Genomic DNA, 18,953 nt, shown 5'->3' on the forward strand with positions numbered 1-18,953 from the left:
TTTCTCTGAGGCTGTAGTAGTGCCCTACTCAGCTTCAGATCCCAGTTCTGACATGCTGCACTAAACCACATGCCAAAGAGCCACATGCCGCCTGGCGGTGGTGACACACGCCTTTGATCCCAGTGCTTGGGAGGCACAGGCAGGTGGATCTCTGTGAGTTTGAGGTCAGCCTGGTCTACAAAGCGAGTCTAGCCTACATGAGAAACCCTGTCTCGAAAAACAAAAACAAAACAAAAAGTGATCCACATGCCAACAGGAAGTGAGCTGTACTATGACAGGGTGCTAGCCGATTAAGGCCACAGTGGTTGCAAAGGGCTCAGAAACCCCAGTATATATGACTCCTGTGCTAAAACAAAACCAGCAGCACCCCTCTGTGGGCTTGGTGCTTCCCAGGAGCCCAGGAGCTATGACTTAGCTGAGGTTTCTGTGCGGAAGGAGTACCCAGGCTCGATGGCACGGTCAGAGGCAACCCTAAAACGCAGGGCAGAGCAAGGCCTTTCCTGTTCCACAAAACCAGACAAGTAGCTCTGGTTCTCATCTCCATTGACGGTAGACGGATCCAGAAATGATGGGAACTCAGCTTGCCGACCCGGGCAGTTGCACCTGTCTAGCCTGGCGTCTCATGGGCCACTTCAGGAGCCATGTTGATAGTTGGCTGTCACATCCGCTTCAGGGAAAGCAAATAAAACTACTAAGTAATAATTTGACAGATCAAAGAAGTGGTAGAAATGGCTCAGTGGCTAAGCACACTTACTGCGCTTGCATAGAAGATTATGGGATTGCTGCAGTTCCTCCTTCCACATCCCATAGAGTCCTGCATGGGGATCTTGGCCTAGAGCCAGATGTAGAAGGGGATTCTGGGAAATGCAGTTCCCTTTAAACAAGCCAATTACAACACCGACTCTCACATTTGTGCTATGAAATACACTTCTGTACTTGAATGCTTTTTTGGAAACTGGGACAGAATGCAGAATTCTGTTTAAAAATATAAAAAATATTTGTTGGTATATCAAATATTTAACTTGATTATATCATTGTTTTCCCTCAGTACCATAGCTACTTCTTAAATGGCATAATAGCTTTAAAAAACGGGTCTGATTTGATCATGTCCTCGTCTCCTGAAAGCAGTCTTGTAACTTGATAATCAGGTTGAATCTCGTGATGCAAGATTTTCTAAAATTACCCAGGACAGTGCCATCTAGTGGTCGGTAATTTACTTGTTTTGGGACAGTAGTTCTCCTTTTACCTTCTTTTGGAGACCGGTTTCTCTAGGTAGCCCTGGAACTCAGAGATCCTCCCGCCTCTGCTTCCTCATCACTGGAACTAGAGGCGTGCACCACCACCACCTGGCCCTCACATTTCGCTTTTTGCTAAATGAGTAACTTCGCTTCTGACCATGTTTCATTTACTAGATATATTTAAAGGGACTATGTCTGAAAAGAAAAAGGCAAAGGTTATAAAGGTTACAAATGGAAAAGAACTGGGGAAAGAGAGGATAGCTGGAAAGGGTTTCCTCCAGGTTCTCCCGTACAGCAGCATATGCACACGGTGTTGCCCACTGTCTGTGTATTCGACAGTAAACCAAACACAGGCATAAGATCTTTGTTGTTGTTGTTGTTGTTGTTGTTGTTGTTTATGAATGTCTTAGGACTGTTTGAGAAGTGTGATGTAGGAGCAGGGGTCAGCTCTGAGGTCAGGCACGGACAGCCACTGTGCTCTACAGGGAACGTTGTCTGCCAGGTGCCGTTCTGGCCGCTTCCTGTGTACCAACTCATTAAATAGTCACAGACTTGGACTTCTTACAGCAGAGTTTACCTTTGCTGCACACCCCAGCTGTGTGCATGGCCCCTCCACCCTCTCATTGTGATAATTAAATTCTACATAACGCTCAGCATGTATATTGTAATGACTTGGAACACATTGGTCACAGCCCAGTGACAGAACTGCAGTTCGCTCTTCCTCCACCATGGCTGTTTGTGTGTTTTTAAGTAACGATTGTCTTGGGGGGATATTGTTTATCCAACGTGCTTACCACTTCACCCATTCCTGAGTTCTTCCCCCGACGTAACTGCCTGTGCCCAAGATGCTGTTGTGGGCCTAGGAAGTATACGCTTGATGGCTCATGTTGACCAGGTCACGTGGGGATAGCAGTTGCTAGCCAGCATGTGGCCCTCCTCTCTGGCCCAGTAGTCTCTGCCCCAGTAGCTGTGGTGTCTTCGTTGCTGTGGGCCTGAGGGTCTGGCTGGCAGTGAGGCCCTCTTGGTATGGTTCAGGGTGCTGGTTAACAAGTGCCCAGTCGAGCATGAGTGTTCTGCAAGGTTGTTACTTCTGATACTGACTCGTCACAGAGAACAGAGTGGGTGACTTTTCTAGGACTGTAATAAGGACAAAGTCTCACACAAGACAGGAACAAACAATTAAAACCTTGTTTGAAGCAAGCAAAAACGCAGGGAAAAATCCTTGATATTAGTTAGGTAGCTTCTGGTGGAAAGTGATGTGCGTGATGATGATTCTCCCTTGACTATCTCAGCTTGGCTGGACGCAGCAGTGTCTGAGATGTGCCTCTGGGGCATCGGCATCACCCTTGTGGGAGAACAGTTGAGGATGGAGTCTGCTCCTGCTGTTGGAGCAGAAGCATTGGCTATGAAGCTGCTAATGACTACACCCACTGAGGCTGCCATTCTCCATGGCCAGCACTAGGAGGCCACAGGTTTCTCTGGACATGGGCTTCTCAATGGGAGGAAAAAAACAACAAACAAACCCTTGGGGAAACAGCAGCATGCTGACAGGTCAGCTAGTTTAAATTTCACAAGGCAGCAAATGGTTTGCTCTTGCTGAGGATGTTGTTTGTAAATACAAGGAGCTGAGCATTTCTGGTTAGGGTAAAGTGGGACTTGGGGTGTTTCTTCAGATGGACCAGGCATCCATGGTGACCCTCTGGATACAGACCCTGATTTTTTTTTTTAATGCACAAATGTTGACTGTCTGATGGACCAAACTCTATTCCTCTAGTTCATTGTACTAACTGGGAAAAAAAATTTTTTCTGAGAAAAAAGTAGTTTTGGTCACAGGTATTCTAATAAGAACCTTGTAGTTAACTATATTTCAAACTCGAGCCTGTCCATCTTCCATAAAAGATAACATCAACAATGGAGTGTCCTTGGTCTCCAGGCCCTGCTAGCTAGATGGTGGACACGCATTTTCTCACTTTCCCCTGTCACCCCTACGGATAAACACATGTACCCTTTTCCCTAAAATTTTTTTCACCTTTTTGCTTTTAAACTTAAATTACCAGTTCATATCACAATTCTCTTTATTTCCGAGTTGGCCCCTTACTCACTGCCTGGTGTGCCTCCCTTACCTTGCTCTCTTGATCTCTGTATTAATCCACACTTCATTGATGTCACACATTTGCCATTTCTGTTTATTAAAATTCTTAACGTGTGTGCTGCTGCTTAAGGACAGATAGTCTTTTATTCCCTGCGTTTCCTGGTAAAACAAAGTGTAATAGTAAGCAAGGGGAGGGAACACTTCCTTGGCAGTGGTACACGCTCTGCCTGGCTTTCCTTGCAGTCTCATGCTTTCCCTTCCATCTTTACTCCCCTCCTTTCCTTACGCCTCTCCTCCTCCTCTTTTACCCCACTTCCTGCTGTGTCATATTTTTGAAAGGGGCCTCGAAGGTAGCTCACTTGAGAAAGTGCTTGGCGAGGCTTGAATTCAGTCCCCAGAGCCAAAGGCAGGATGGTGGTGTAGGCTTGAAATCCCAGTGCTGGGGAACTGGAGCCAGGGGCCTTCCTAGGGTTGCTGACCAGGCAGCCTGCTTGAAGGGTTCTAGGAGGCGACCAAGAGACCCTGTCTCTCAACAGGTACCCTAAGAGTGACACTGGACATTGTCCTCTGATCTGCACACACACGGATTTGCCTGCACACAAACGAGCGCCTGTGCATACACACATCAGGTACACAGAGCATGTACATACACACAGCAGGTACACGGAGCAGGTACATACACACAGCAGGTACACGGAGCAGGTACATACACACAGCAGGTACACGGAGCATGTACATACACACAGCAGGTACACGGAGCAGGTACATACACACAGCAGGTACACGGAGCAGGTACATACACACAGCAGGTACACGGAGCATGTACATACGCACAGCAGGTACATGGAGCAGGTACACGGAGCATGTACATACACACAGCAGGTACATGGAGCAGGTACACGGAGCATGTACATACACACACAGCAGGTACACAGAGCACGTACATACACACAGCAGGTACACAGAGCACGTACATGCACACAGCAGGTACATGGAGCATGTACATACACACAGCAGGTACATGGAGCATTCTGAAATGATTTTTTTTTTTGATTCTCTGGCATTTTATCTGTCCTTAATGTTTTATTTATCATTGTTGAATATAAATCTGTAGTTTCTGGGAGACATACTACCTTCTCTTGTAGATGTTGAAGGTGTTTTGCCCTCATTTTCTAGGCACTTTAAGCTGGGTTTACCATGCTCCCTGAAAGACTGTACAGAATTAGCTCAAGTCAGGGACGCTTACTCTTTCACCCACAAAGAGTAGATTTTGTCACTTGTCAACTTGTGAATATTCTCCATAAAGCTTGTGAACGTTTTCCTCCTGTGTTCTTAAAAAGCATATAGTTGCAACAGACATGTTAAGTGAAAGCCTTTTCTGTTACATAAAATGGCATTTGCCATAAACTATGAGTTACTATTTTTTAATGTATGTTAATTTTTTATCCAGGAATATTGATGAACTTAAAGTTTTTCTTTATAATTCTTGTTTTATAAACAGTTACTTAAAGATGCTGTTTACATCTTTTGTATTTCACTCGTATGTTTTTGTGTAGGTGTAGCATATGTATACATATGTTATACATTTGTGTGAACATGTGTGCATGTGGAGGCTTAGAGATCGACACCTGCCGCCTTCCTCAGTCTTTGCACCCTAAGTTTTTGGAAACAAGGTCTTCCTGTTTAGATGGCTGGCAGGCTCCAGGGGTCTGCCTCTTCCCTCTCGCTCCCCCTGTCCCCCAAGCATTGGGGCTGTAGATGTGACTGGCTCTCATGTGCTGCTGGTGGTCTGGACTCAGGTTGTCAGGCATTTTGTTGAGTGAGCCATCTTCCCCGTCCCCTCATTCCTGTCGTTCTATTGATTAAGACCTCTACTGACCAGGCGCACTTGCGCACACCTGTAATCCCAGCACTCGGGGAGGCAGAGGCAGGAGGATCTCTGTGAGTTCCAAGACAGCCTGGTCTATAAAATCATTCCAGGACAGCCAAGGCTACATAGAGAAACCCTGTCTCAAAGGAGAAAAAAAAAAGACTTCTATTGCATTATTAAATAATCATCTTCGTTGAATTTTTTTTTAGCTATTAGAGGAAATGTTTCATCTAAAAATTAAACTGTGAATTTGTTGTGCCTTTTAAACAACACTAACCATGTCTTTTCTGTCTACTGTGTTAGATTCTATTTTGTTCTTTAAGGACTTAGTTACCCCGGGTGAATATTCAGCTCGTCTCCCCAGAACCTTCACGAGAAAGTCACCCCCATTGCCTAGCAGTGCGTGGTAAATGTGACCTCTGCTTTGTAAACTTGTCTGTAGTTTTGGGAGGAACTGTGTGTGGATTCTGGATTCTTGACATGATGCTGCAACTAGGAGGCCCTCACTTTGCAGAATGGTCTATGACTTTGATAGGAATTCTGAAAACTGCTGGAGATCACTAGAGGACATACTGCTTTCTCTTTAGAACTCGAGGCTTCTAAACCATCACGTTGTGTGTCCATCCCTTTTTCTTTTTTTATTCAGTCACTGTCTGGATGCCAGAGAGAATAGCTCTTGGACAGACATGTTGAGTTCTCCCTCCCACAGATAGAAGTACCTGAAACTTCAAATAAAGAAGTGTTCTATTCCTCCGAGTCCTCTGCTGGCATGCTTTCTTCCAGGGTTGGTGAGCAGGTGCCTGTGTATGTGGCCTTTGGTAATTGGATAGCTTATAATGTGTTTTGAAATCCCACATGGGCAGTGCACAGGATGTCCAAACAGCACAGAAAGGCAGTGTTCACTGCAGCTGATTGATGTTGTAGCTCTCACCAGCCTCAAGTCCTATTTTAACCATTAATAGAAGAGTTACAGCTTTACTAACTGTAGACACTAAACATTTAACCATAAGGATAGCATAATATCTTTTTTAAGATGACGGTGTCTCTACATATCTGTCTGTCCTTTTCTTGAAATTAGGCTTTAGTGTTTAGGCCTGGCTGGTTTGGAATTCACAGTGTAGACCAGATCTGCCAGCTTCTGCCTCCCAACTGCTGGGATCAAAGATGTGCATCCCCATGCCTAGAATGATATATATTAGCTAATACATATTAATCTCAAAATGATTATTCTGTCAAAAACTTGTCCTGTCCAATGGGGAGGTACTTAACCATCAAGAGTTGACTACTAAAATGAAATCTGGTTAAAAATCCTTGGCCACAGCATAGCTCAGTGATAAAATATGAGGCCCTGGATTCGGTCCTCAGCCCCGGTCAGTCATTCAGCCCTTTCCCAGTTACTCTGAGCCGTTTGTGGCTAACATTTGATAAAATGTGATTGTACAATGTCTGGCTTTTATTTATCTCATTAGGTTATCAGAGCTTTGCATTTTTGCCATATAATATACTACAAGGAAGTCTGGGTTAGCAGGTTGGTGAGTCCCCCAGGGACACTTCTGAAGACCCTCCCCCCCAGTGTGTACTGTTTATATGGGAAAGTTTTTCTCAGATTAGGACCCTAGGACAAGCCATAGTTATCCTATTATTTATTTCCCAGAATCCCTAGGGATAACGTTGTAATCAGTTCTCTTTTGTTTTTGCTTTATCTGTAAGGGAATGTAGATCCAAAGTTGAAGCACAATTGAAGTTGTTCCCTGGCTTGGAGAGATGTGTGTGCTTTATTCCTCTCCACAGTCTCTGAGGACACCTGCCAGAAAGCCTGTCATCCGGCTTCTCCAAAACACTTTAATTTTCAAAATAGCAATTAAAGAACTCTTACTGATGTAGTTGACAAAACCCTTCAGGCTTTTCAGTGTTGCTAGGGAATTCAGCTGGGAGTATGTTTGTATCTTAGTCAAGCTTTGTGGACAGGGTTTGCATAAAGAGGCCAGACGGCTGTTTGTGTCTTTTTGGAAAAAGGGTCCTTTTGGACAAAACCCGAATTAAATTCTTAGCAGTTACCCTGCTTAGTGGAAGGACAAACTGCTTTTCTCTTTTATTCTGGAACTAACAGGCTAACATGAAACTTGAACATTTTGGGCCAAAAGGTAAAATAGGTTTATATAAAAAAAGTTTTAAGCCTTGTTTAAAGCCTTACATTGACGAAAACGTGAAGAACTAGGCATTCTATAGGGCAGAGTTGGTGATTATATTTCGTCTTGGGCTTTCTAGTTGCTAAAGCGAGAAGAGGAAAACAGAATTTCATAGTTTGTGTGTGTTGACAACCAGAAGCGCGTAAACACCTGCAGAAACCAAACATTTCCTGGAACTAAACTCAAGCAGAAATGTGTCACGTGGACCTTTGTTTAAAGAGTCAAGTGAAAAATATCTTCAACCACAGTTACATAACAGGCCCGGGAGCACAGCGTGGGTGGATTGGGTCCTCTAGGAGGTGACCAGGAGGTGCAGTGTGTGTTCCTCGGCGCAGGGCGGGCAAGTGGAAAGGAGCGCAGGGCCCTGAGCTGGGCCTGTGCTGTCTGGAAATCTACTGGAGAGAGCTTTGGACAATCACCCCTGCTAAGGGACCATCTGATTTCATTTTCTGTGGAGTACTAGATGTTGTCAGTGTGGCTTTTCTTTAGCATTCCTTCCTCCTCGCTCCTCCAACAGTGACTTTAGTGCAGACATTTTGTTTTTGATGGTTACTGTGAAACAATGAAGAAAGCAAGGAACGTTCTTCAGGGAACTGTAAGGGCTGGCCCGGTACTTTCTGCCTTCCCAGAAGTCTGGTTCACTTCAGAGTAAAGAGCGACAATAGGATCTTCAGTCTTTCAGAGCTTGTATCTATCAATGCAGGTTTTTAATCAAGTAGCTTATCCATTCATAACTAATGTGATAAGGCAGAAAAAAAACCTTTTTTCTTATATGAGGGAGAACTGTAGCCAATTGTCCATATGAAAGAATAGGATTACAGAAGGGCAGTTACTTTTAAATTGGCTTGACTAGGTGTGGCGGTTTGAATAAGAAGGCCCTATAGGCCCATATATGTGAATGCTTAGTCCCCAGGGCGTGGCGCAATTTGAAAGAATCAGGAGGTGTATTTATGTTGGAGGAAGTGTGTTCCTGGGGTTGGGCTTTGAGGTTTCAAAAGCCCATGCCAAGCCCAGTGTCTCCCTCTCTGCCAGTGCATCAGCACCTCGCCTGCCGTGCCTGCCGCCATGCCCCAGCCGTGATGATAGTGGACTAAACCCCTGAAGCTATAAGCCAGCTCCAAAATAAACGCTCTTTCATAAGCGTTGCCTTCGCCGTGGTCTTCTTCACAGCAATAGAACAGTGACTAAGACAGGAGAGTACATTAATGTAAAAAATTAAAACCACCCTAGCCTGCCTTGTATTTCTCATACAGATATTAATTACTAGCTGCCCATAATGGTAAAACCCGAGTAGTTATTTTTACGACCTGAGGCCAGATCACGCCTACCCAGCAATGTAAGACGGTCTGCTAATGTGCTAATGGGGCCTAGGGGCATCATGGGTAGCTTTTCAAGCCTGTTGATGCAGTCGTTTGCTTGTTTATTGTTGCTGTTGATTGAACCCAGGATCTGTATGACCAACCAGCATATCCCCCAGGGACAGCTCTGAAGACCCCAGTCAGTGTGCTGGGTATGAGACTCTGCTGTCTGTCAGATAGGTGCTGGGAACAGTCATGTTTCTCCTAGAGATTACTTTTTAACTGACGGACGCTGTGCCACAGAGCGGTAGCGCTGCCTTGGTTTTATGAGCCGGGGTCTTACATCTAAATTCAAGCAGCCTTTGAACTTGCCACAGTCCTCTGCCTGCCTCCGGGGTGCTGGGATTATAGGATTGTCTACTTTACGTGGCCATATAAAGTGTAGGGTTTTGTTGTTTGTTTCAGGTTAAAAGTGCAATTGGGGTTAAAAGTGCCTAGCACAGCTTATGATCCCTGCACGTAGACCTCTCCTAGATTTTTTTGTTTCGAGTGTTGTGTGTCTGGTACCTGAGCCCAGGACTTCATTTGTGCTATGTAAGTGCTGTTTTATGAGCTGTAATACTGGTCTCGTATCTAGTTTTTTCTTTTTTTACATTTTAAAGATTTATTATTTATACATATTCTGCCTCCATGTGTGCCTACACGCCAGAAGAGGGCACCAGATCTCATTGTAGATGATTGTGAGCCGCCACCATGTAGGTGCCAGGAAATAACTCAACAACCTTTGGAAGAACAGCCAGTGCTCTTAACCTCTGAGCCGTCTCCCCAGCCCTGCATTTAGTTCTTACACTACATAATTTATACATTTATTTCTAGGTTTTTTTTTTGTTGTTGTTGTTGTTCAGTGTTTCCTGTCCTGGTTTTATCAGTACGGATTTATATTTAAGGAAAATACTGACAAATTAAATTTTTATGTATTTATTTATTGTGAGACGGGGTTTTCTATTATGTAGCTCTGTCTGTCCTGTCTTTGCCTCCCAAGTGCTGGGATTAAAGGCGTGTGCCACCCTGTCCAGCTGCCACTATCCTGTAGTGTGCAGTAAGAACAAGCAGAGGCTTACAGCCTGGGGTTAAAGAGGTCCAGTAGTAAAAGATGGACTTGTGGTTGGGCTTGGTGGTGCACATCTCTACTCCTAGCACACAGGAGGCAGAGGCAGGCAGATCGCTGCGTCTGAGGACAGCTTGGTCTACAGAGTAAGTCCAGGTCAGCCAGGGCTTTGTTACACAAAGAAACCCTGTCTCAAAACCAACCAACCAAAAAACAAAAACAAAAGATGGCCTTGCACAGGAGGAGTTGTTGAAAACACTTTAGATACAGACTGAGACCTGCCCTGGGGGAGCTAGGCAATTAGTTAACCCTGGGAAGACAAGAAGACCCTGGTAAGAAGAGGGAAGCCACCAGGACACCCTCCCTCCGCCGTCCAGGTTTACGATCTGCATAGCTGTGCTGTCGCCTTCTATCCACCATATAATAACAGTCAGGGTTCCAGTGTGGCTCGTGAATGTTTTCAGAGATGGCTTTCTACGAGCACACAGGTAGACGGATGCAGATTTGAAGAAAGCATTATAAGCAAAGCGTGGAGGACTTAGAGTGTGGAGGCAGCATGACGTCACGTGGATTGCAAACACTCGGATAGGAAGGGTTGACATGCTGGAGGGGAGCTGTCCCACAGAGGCAGTGGGGCTGAGCAGCCTGGGAGGGAGGAGGAGGCCAGGCCACTCGGGCCTTGGAGGCCTTACGGCTCAGGCCCCAAGACAGAAAGTAGCAAGTTTGGCAAGAAGATAGCGTCTGTGAAAAATATTGATGCTGAAGCATGGACAGCTTCGGGTGGAGCAGAGCACCTGACACAAACTGCCTTGAGCCCAGCAGGCCCCCAGCGCGTGTGCATGCAGCAGCTTCTTGTCGCAGTGCTGCTGCTGCTGGAGAAGGGTCCGCCGAGGGGCAGGTGTTGTCAGACATGTCGTAAAAGGCTGCGGCATCTGTGAAAAGCTTAAAATAATGAGATCATACTGTTGTTTAAAATTTTTTTAATTATGTTTTTTTCAACATATGCATTTAAATTATTACACATGAGTAAAATAAACCACATACAGCAGGAAGAACCATGAGACAAGCATTATAGAAATGTTACATTCATAGTCATTTGGCTATTTGTATTTGTCAAACTTAAAGAAAGCCTCTTTCCTGTCTTGGTGAGTCTAAATTTCTGAATGAAAATCAGTATCTATCATTTCTCATCTCTATTAACTTAAAACATCTATCTTGATCTAAAAACATCTTAACCCCTAACCAACTAAGCTTAATCGTAAGACTAAACTATCTGGGCTTCAACCCCATCAGAGACTTGAGAAGGAATAAAACAAATACCTGAGTGAACCAGAAGTGCAGGTTAGCAGCTTCCAGAATGAAAAAAAAATGATCATACTATTGTTATTTTTATTTTTATTATTTTTATTAATGAGATCATGCTATTAATTTTCTAGAAAAAGCATCAGTGAGAGCAGTGTGAGAGTCAGTCATCTGTTAGGGAGTACAGTGGTGCATCTCAGTGCACACCAAGCTCAGTCTGTGATCTTTCCAGTGTTCATGTATGTAAAGACAGCTTTACAATTGATTTAACATAAATATCCAGCCCCTTTCACATTTTAAAATTAAGCCCAAAAGTTTCAATCCAGCTTTCTAGTCAATAACTCCATCATTCTCTCTTCTTTTTTCTCTTCCCTGTTCCACTCTCTCTCTTCCCTCCCTCCTTTGAGACAGGACCTCACACTGCATCCCAGGCTGGCCTAGATTTACTATGTGTATAGCCCAAGATGGTCTCCAAACCACAGCAGGCTCCTACCTTAGCTTCCCAGCTCCCTTGGTTACAGAAGCATACCCCTGTGTCCAGCTGCAGTCCTTCAAATGTTTTCCCTTCTTCTTTGGAATCAAAAGCATCTCCAATTAGCTGTATGACTAGAGATGGAAGATTTTAACTCGTGAAGAGTAAGATTGGTAAAAAGTAACCAGGTCATGTTACACGGTGCATATGCTTTACTATAAAAGATGGCTGTGCCATGTCACCCACCATTGCTCTGAGCCCTCACTTTACAAAACACAGAGGGGGAAGGGTGAGATAGGGCTGGCTTCTTTCTAGTCTCTTGCTCAGGGTTTGTCCCAGGTGTAATGCAGCTTCTTTTCTCCCCTCAGGCATTTCATTGCCTCTTTGAGTTAGAAGAACTGAGCGAGCAGGGGTCTGCAGTCTTTGCCTCGCTGATCTGCCCGGGGGCCGCTGGTCTGTGGGAGAGAATGATGGCAGCTCAGGGCCACTGGTAAGTAGACGCTGCCCACCCACCTGTTCGTTGTACAGCTTGAATAATGTAGCATCCTCTGGCTTCCACAGTTGCACGCACAATGCGTAGAACCGCAGAACTTTGAGGTTTTAAAATGAAGTGCACTTTAATTGGGTTCTTTACATTTGCTCCTGGAAAATGGTGGCTGTTATTATAATTAACTTAAAATAGTAGTAAATAATAGTGTTTGTAAAGGAAGGGATTCTGAGAGAAGGTAGCTCACTGATCAGAGTAATGAAAGCATTTCCCTTACATAATAGTTCATCTCTTAAAAACCACAGTGACGCCGAAATGCAGGCGTAACATGTTGGAAAACTTTTTTTTCTTGGTTACTTGTTTCACTCTGTATTATTAGAACGTGAGTGTGTAGGTGAGGCAATTACGGTAACACTTAAAAAGGGCAGCTGTGGCTACAGGAATGTGCGTCTCAGTGTGGGGTGGGCTTTGGTTAACCTGAGATCCACGGTAGTCTGGTAGACATGGCGTGGAAAGTTGTTATCTGGAAGCAGTGGTTGTGTTGTGTGGCTGTAGATAAGATCCAGGGTCTTGCTGGACTTGCTTCTTAATCACTGGGAGCAGGGGGAAGCACACGCTGGCCTGCGCTGTACGGAACAAGCCAGTTGTCCTGATAGCAGTGACTTCTCAGAAGAGATACTGTTTCTTCTGTTCTATTCTTAGAAGCTTTTTTGACAAAACTAGTAAACCACAAAGTGTCCTGGAGTCTTGTTTTGGACTCTCAGTTAACAACAGAGTAAATGTGTAACATGGTCTCATGTTCTAATTTGGGTCAGAACATAATACTGTCCAGTATGGTGGTCACGTGGGCCACATGCCGCCTTCAACATTGAGATACGGTATTGCTATTTGAGATGTGCTCTGCAATAAAAATACACTGTTCCAAGTGATGGACGTAAAAAGACCATCACACACCTTTACTCCCAGCACTCACTCAGGAGGCAGGGCCAACAGCACACACCTTTACTCCCAGCACTCAGGAGGCAGGGCCAGACAGATCTCTGTGGGTTCAAGGCCAACCTTCTGCATAGTCAGTCTAAGGCAGCCAAGGGCTACATAAAGAGACCTTCTCTGAAAACAACAACAATGATAAACCCCACAGTATTTAACTTTTTCATAAATTAAATGTTGAAATAATATTTTTGATATATTGACTTTTTCCCCATTTCTTACCGTGTGACATCTAGATGTTTCTCTCCCCCTCTCCTTCTCTCTCTTTCTCTCATGTTCTTTATCATTCATGTAGGATGTCACCCAGGCTAGCCTTCAGGTTGCTTGCCTCAAACTCCTGCGTGCTGGATTACAGGCATATGTCACCACCATGCCTGGATTAGAAAATTTTAAACTACTTGTACCTTGATTTTGTCTCTTTTTGTTTCCTCCCCCCCTTCTCTCTCTTTCTTGTTCTCTGTCTCTCTCTCATTCTCCCTCTCTCATTCTCTCTCTCTTTCATCTAATATATGAATGACAGGGTTTTGCAGTGTAGCCCAGACTAGCCTGGAACTCATCAAAATCCTCTTGCCTCTGCCTCCCGAGTGCTGGGATTAACGGCGTACATCACACCACCAGCCTTATGTGTGGTCATTATTAACCATCTGATGTTTACTGCTTTCTTGTCTGTATGGGTAGTTCTTACACATCTATATTGTTTGACGACTATAACTCTTTGAATACCTACCATGTGCCAGCTACTGTTCTAGGTGCTCTTGACAGAGTAGCAAGCAAAACTGCATTTACTGGAACATTCTAGGTACAGATCTAGAACAAATAAGTGAGTGAAATTTGATTTTTCTCATGCCTCATGAACTTTGGAGAACTGAGAGGCAGGTAAGGGTTGGGGGCCTTGATGCCACATGAGGTGCTTTCAGGAAAGCTCAGACACTGAAAAGGGACCTTCTGAACAGAGACAAGAAGACAGCACAGGAAGGAATCCATGGGACAGGAGTGGTAGACAGAAAGGATAGCAAATGCAGAGACCGTAGGATGCAGCCATGCCAGGCTTGCCTGAACCAGGAGGGAGAGGCTGGTGACAGCAGTGGGGTGAGGAGGGGCAAACGGGTGGTCACGCGGCACGCCACGGGCGAGGAGCGGCAAGGCAAATGGGTGGTCACACGCACACCACAGTTACACTAAGAGTTCTTGTTTCTAATGAGATGAAAAGGGATTGGTGGGTTTCAGGGGGAGAGGCATGTGGAGCCTGCTTTTCTGAGGCTATTGTCTGAATATTCTAGGGTGTGAGGGCATTTGCAAGGGGGAAGGAGAGAATGTTCCAGGGTATAGCAGTGACTAAGGTGCGAGATAATGGTGCCTGAGACCACAGGTAACCAAAGGAAGTGAGATGGTATTAGCAAGGGGACAAGCGACAGGGGTCGGATAGTGACTGGACAGTGTGGTGCAGCAGAAGTGAGCAGCCTGCCTGGTCAGTGCATCTGATGGGTTAGGTCAGGTGGGGCTGGAGGGTGGATCACTGGGTTTAGCCATGACATTGACAGTAACACGTTCAATAAAGTGGACCAGGGTAATCAGGAGAATGCTAAGGAACTGAGCCTAGATCTTCTAGAATCCAGAAGAACTAAGAATGTTGTTTTAGTGTAGATGAGAGACGTTAGCATCTTTTTCCAAGGCAGGTATTCAGTTTGTGTTCCTGAAATGGTTCTCCAGATTTGTGACATTGAAAGACCTGCTTCTGTGTGAGCAAGGTGGCCAGTGGGAACAGAGTTCCCTTTTAGGTGAGTGTCCTAGGCTTGCTCTGGGGTGGGACAGGGACAGAGTGGGCGAGAGGCGAGGATGGCACTGACTACTCTGCTCAAGGCTGCTTTGCAGTTATTATGCAACTTGGCCTCGCTTCTCCTTGCTGAGTGCCGCTTACATTCTGACAATCAAAATGCTAAGAAACAAATGTTCAAACTAGTTCTTGTCACCCAGAAATGCTGAGAGTCTGGCACTTGGGGGCTGGTTCCCTTTCCTTTGTATGTGAATTACCAAGACATTTGAAGAAATAAAGGCCAAGCCATGCTTCAAGCCATTGACCTGAAACATTGCCTGGACACCTAGACACTCAGATCTAATTGAAGGGTGTAGAAAGTCTTCGTGTACATGTTTGAACAGGGTGGTGTTTGCTGTGCCTTTGACACCTTCATGAAGGTCAAATGGAGGCAGTAGGTGAAACCTTACCAAGTACTGAAAAGCACTCATCACATAAGGAAGTAGCGAGGTTAAGTTTGGCCATAGGCTGACTGGGGAAAGTGGAAGCTGACACATTCTGGGCTGATGATAACTCATTCACAATCATGTTAATGGGATATCCAGGAATTGTGTGTTTGCCCTCCTCAGGTGTGGTGCTTTGAATAAGAATGGCCCCACGGGCTCATATATTTAAATGCTTACTCACCTGAGAGTCACAGAAGGACGAGGAGGAGAGGCCCTGTTGGAGGAAGCGTGTCACTGGCTTTGAGGCTTCCGAAGCCTGAGCCAGACTCATGGTTTGTGGTCAGGGTACAGCGCTCGTCTTCTACTCCAGCAACTGCCTAGATGTCGCCTTGGTCACAGCATCTCCTCACAGCAGGAGGACAGTGACTAAGAAAGATATCAGACGTTGCTGAGGACACCACAGAATCCACCCTGCTCGGGTCATCCTGGAGTTCTGGGGTCAGGGTTTTGCCTGAAGTCTAAGCAATCACTTATTTTATCCCAGAGCCCTCCGCGTCTCAGAACATGCGCTGTCTGGCTCCTGCACGGTGATGCTAGTGGGCGCGGTGCATGGAGACGTCCTCCCGTGGAAGCCACTGACGTTAGGGTGATGCATTCTGTATTTCAGGCTTGGAGAGCATACCTGTATTTTAGGCCTGAGGCAGTGCCAGAGTTCTGCTTTATTTTCAAAGTGCAGCCTTCCTTTATTTAGAGGAAACTGAGAACTAAAGCAAGAGCCAGGCGGGTATGGTGGCTCATGCCTTCACCCTGGTCCTCGGAGGGGCAAGGTTCTCGGAAGCAGCGGCTGAGAGCTGGGAGGAGCCCTGGAGCCCCTTCTGTCGGAGCTTCCCGTTGTCTGCACTAGAACAGGAACTAAATTCTGGAGTGTGGCCATTTTGTCTCCAAATACCCTCATATCTGAAATAGGAGATTGCGTTTCATTCAGTGATTTTTGGGTAGAACTTTTTAAAGGATAATTTAATTTTTTTTTTATTTTCTCAAGCGTGCAAATTTTGTGTCTAGATTGTGTTCACCTCTAACTCCTCATCACTCAGAATTCTAACACCTCCCAACATCCCCCCTCCACCTTCTCTACTGTTTTAATGAAAAAAAAAAAAAGAATCAGTAATCTTAGAAAAAGTGTCCCTAGTCCAGCACAAGGAAAATAGTTCAGAAACAGTTGCTTGACTGAGATTCACTAAGCTCTTTTCTCTTTGGTCATGTATCGGCTTCCAACCAAATTGTGTGTTTCTCTTTTTCTCTCCCTCCAAGTGAATCTCCCACTGAACGGAGATTTACAATACGCTCCTCTTTTAGGCAGCCTGAAGGTTCCAAAGACTCAGTAGGATTAAAGAGTAGCGGGGGCTGGAAGGATGGCTCTGCAGCTAAGAGCCCGAGTTGCCCTTCCCGATTTGATTCCAGCACTAACGTGGCAGCTCACAGCCACCTGTAACTGTAGTTCCCGGGGATCTGATGCTCTCTTTTGGCCGCCATGGGCACCAGGTCCAGGCATAAACGTTAGCAAAACAGCTCATGCGTGTAAAATAAAGATTTTTAGCATGGCAGTGGGGAGTGTTGTCTAACCTGGGGAAGGCCTTGGAAGAGGGAATTAATTGAACATTGAGGGCTTTGAAGTTGTCCTTTGTGAATTTTTTTGGTTTGGTTTGGTTTTGGTTTCCTTTGTTCTGAGCAAGAGTCTTACAATGTAGAACATGCTGCCTTCAAACTAAAGGCCCCCTTCCTTAGTGCTCCAAATGCTGCGCTTGTCGATAGGTGTGCAGCACTTAGGGACTGCACTTGGAAGGAGGTATGACTGGGCTGTTGGCCAAATTTTGGGAAGTTCCCAAAGACTGAAGCTGGAACCTTGAGGTTAAAGATGAGAATAGAACCGAGATTGAGTAGCCAGGAGTGGCCTGTCCCTGTGACTCATAGACCAAGGAGAGGAGAGGAGCCAAGTTCAGGGTTGCCTCGGCCATCACTGCAAGTGGCCATGTTTCACTGTGGTGGCCCTGTGCAACACTCAGGGGCCTTGCTCTATTGATTGGTTTGGAAATTTAGAAATTCACTGGAAGGAGTTTTCACAGAAGTAGATGAGTTAAATCCTGATTCTTAATTCATGGTCACCTTTGGTGGGGGCATTAGTGGGGAACGTGACTCTTGGTGGGGTCTGTGGTCAGGGCACATCGCAGGCTGGAGCCTCACTCTGCGCTAAAGGCACTATTGGGCGCTTACAGCCACTCACCAAGCAGGAGACTTCTGCACATGAAAGTCTGAACAGTTACGAAGGCAACAGTTCCGCCAGTGATTGAGTCTTCTACTCCATCATCTGGCTCCGTACATCTGCAGGGATGGCTCATTGAGTAACGTGTTGCCACGTAAGCTACCCAGCACCACATAAAAAGCCTGTAATCCCTGTACTGGGAAGGTGCAGACAGGAAGATTCCTTAGGCCTTACTGGCTAGCCCTTCCAGCTTAATTTCATGAGTTTAGGATTAGTGAGAAGCCCTGCCCCCAAAAATAAGGTGGAGAGCCATTATAAAAAACACCTAATATGTATCTTGACCTGTGACCTCCACATATGCACATGAAAATGTACATACATGCACAGAGATGTATATTACTCTTTTTCTTTGGGGGTAAAGGCTAGAAATGACTACCTGAGTCTATATGTATGTTAAATTATTTAATTAGGGAAGAACTCCTGTGTGACATTTTTTCTTTTTAAGTCATAGACACTTATATTGAAGATACATAATAAATAAGTTGGAAATAAAAGTTTTAAAAGTAGGATTTGCGATTAGCACCAAGCGTAAGTTCCTCTATTTGTTGCCCATTGCCATCAGTATGTGGATGAGGGTGGCATTTTACGATGGAGCAGTGTGATCATGTCTGCCTGTTGTCAGTGAAGTGCCTGCAGTTACAGATCAGTGATGCACAGAAGGAAATCCTGTTTGTGTCCTTTTTGGATAATGTTGGGGAAGAAATATGGAAAGTTACTCTTCTTTCTTGGGAAAACTTTTGTCCATTAGTCACTTTCCTGTTCTGTTAGTGATCATGACTATATTGATAACAAAACTAAATTGGGTGCTTCCAAGGTACATCAAAATACAAAGTAATATTAGGTTTCCCCTTAAGGTGCTTCTTTTAGTGATACATGGTCAGCATTGCATTAATTATATACTCTTGAGAACAAAAGGCTCGGCATAGGCAGATGCTGTACATTCCTCTGCAGGGTAGAGTGGGGTGTGGCACACCAAAGCTGACCATATTTCCCTGGGAAGGTACCTAGTGGAAGCCAGGAGCTTGACCTCTAGCGGTGGCAGAGATGAAAGTCCCTCCTCCACTGTTAGAAAATTCTAGAAGGCCTTCCCAGGCTGGCAGGCCACGCTAAGAAGCAGGCTTTTGTGTGCCACAAGAGGGAGCTCCTGAGCTAAGGCATGAATTTCTTTTTATTTTCCTGGTATTTGTTTTGTTTGAGCTGGAGTCTTACTATGTAGCCCTGGCCAGACCATAATCATGTAGACTAGGCTAGCCTCCAGGTCAAAAGAGATTCACCTGCCTCTGCCTCCCAAGTGCCCCACCATGCCCAGCTTTTGCTGGTATTTACGTATATAGAGGAAAGCTATGAGTTTAAGTGTAGTTTTACTGTTTCAATATTGGAAAAGGTTC

At 45.1% G+C, this 18,953-nt stretch overlaps 1 long non-coding RNA gene across 5 annotated transcripts in view; it reads left to right on the forward strand.

Moving 5' to 3' along the window:
* LOC311600107 overlaps positions 1-18,953 on the forward strand; it is a 172,954-nt gene that overhangs the window by 27,892 nt on the left and 126,109 nt on the right. For all 5 annotated transcript variants that reach the window (XR_014780141.1, XR_014780142.1, XR_014780143.1 and 2 more), the window contains one exon: positions 11,938-12,059. This is a non-coding gene — a long non-coding RNA (uncharacterized lncRNA). The remainder of the gene's footprint in view (positions 1-11,937; positions 12,060-18,953) is intronic.

This window comes from Acomys minous (genome assembly GCF_964271855.1).
Source record: "Acomys minous genome assembly, chromosome: 6".
NCBI lineage: Eukaryota > Metazoa > Chordata > Mammalia > Rodentia > Muridae > Acomys > Acomys minous.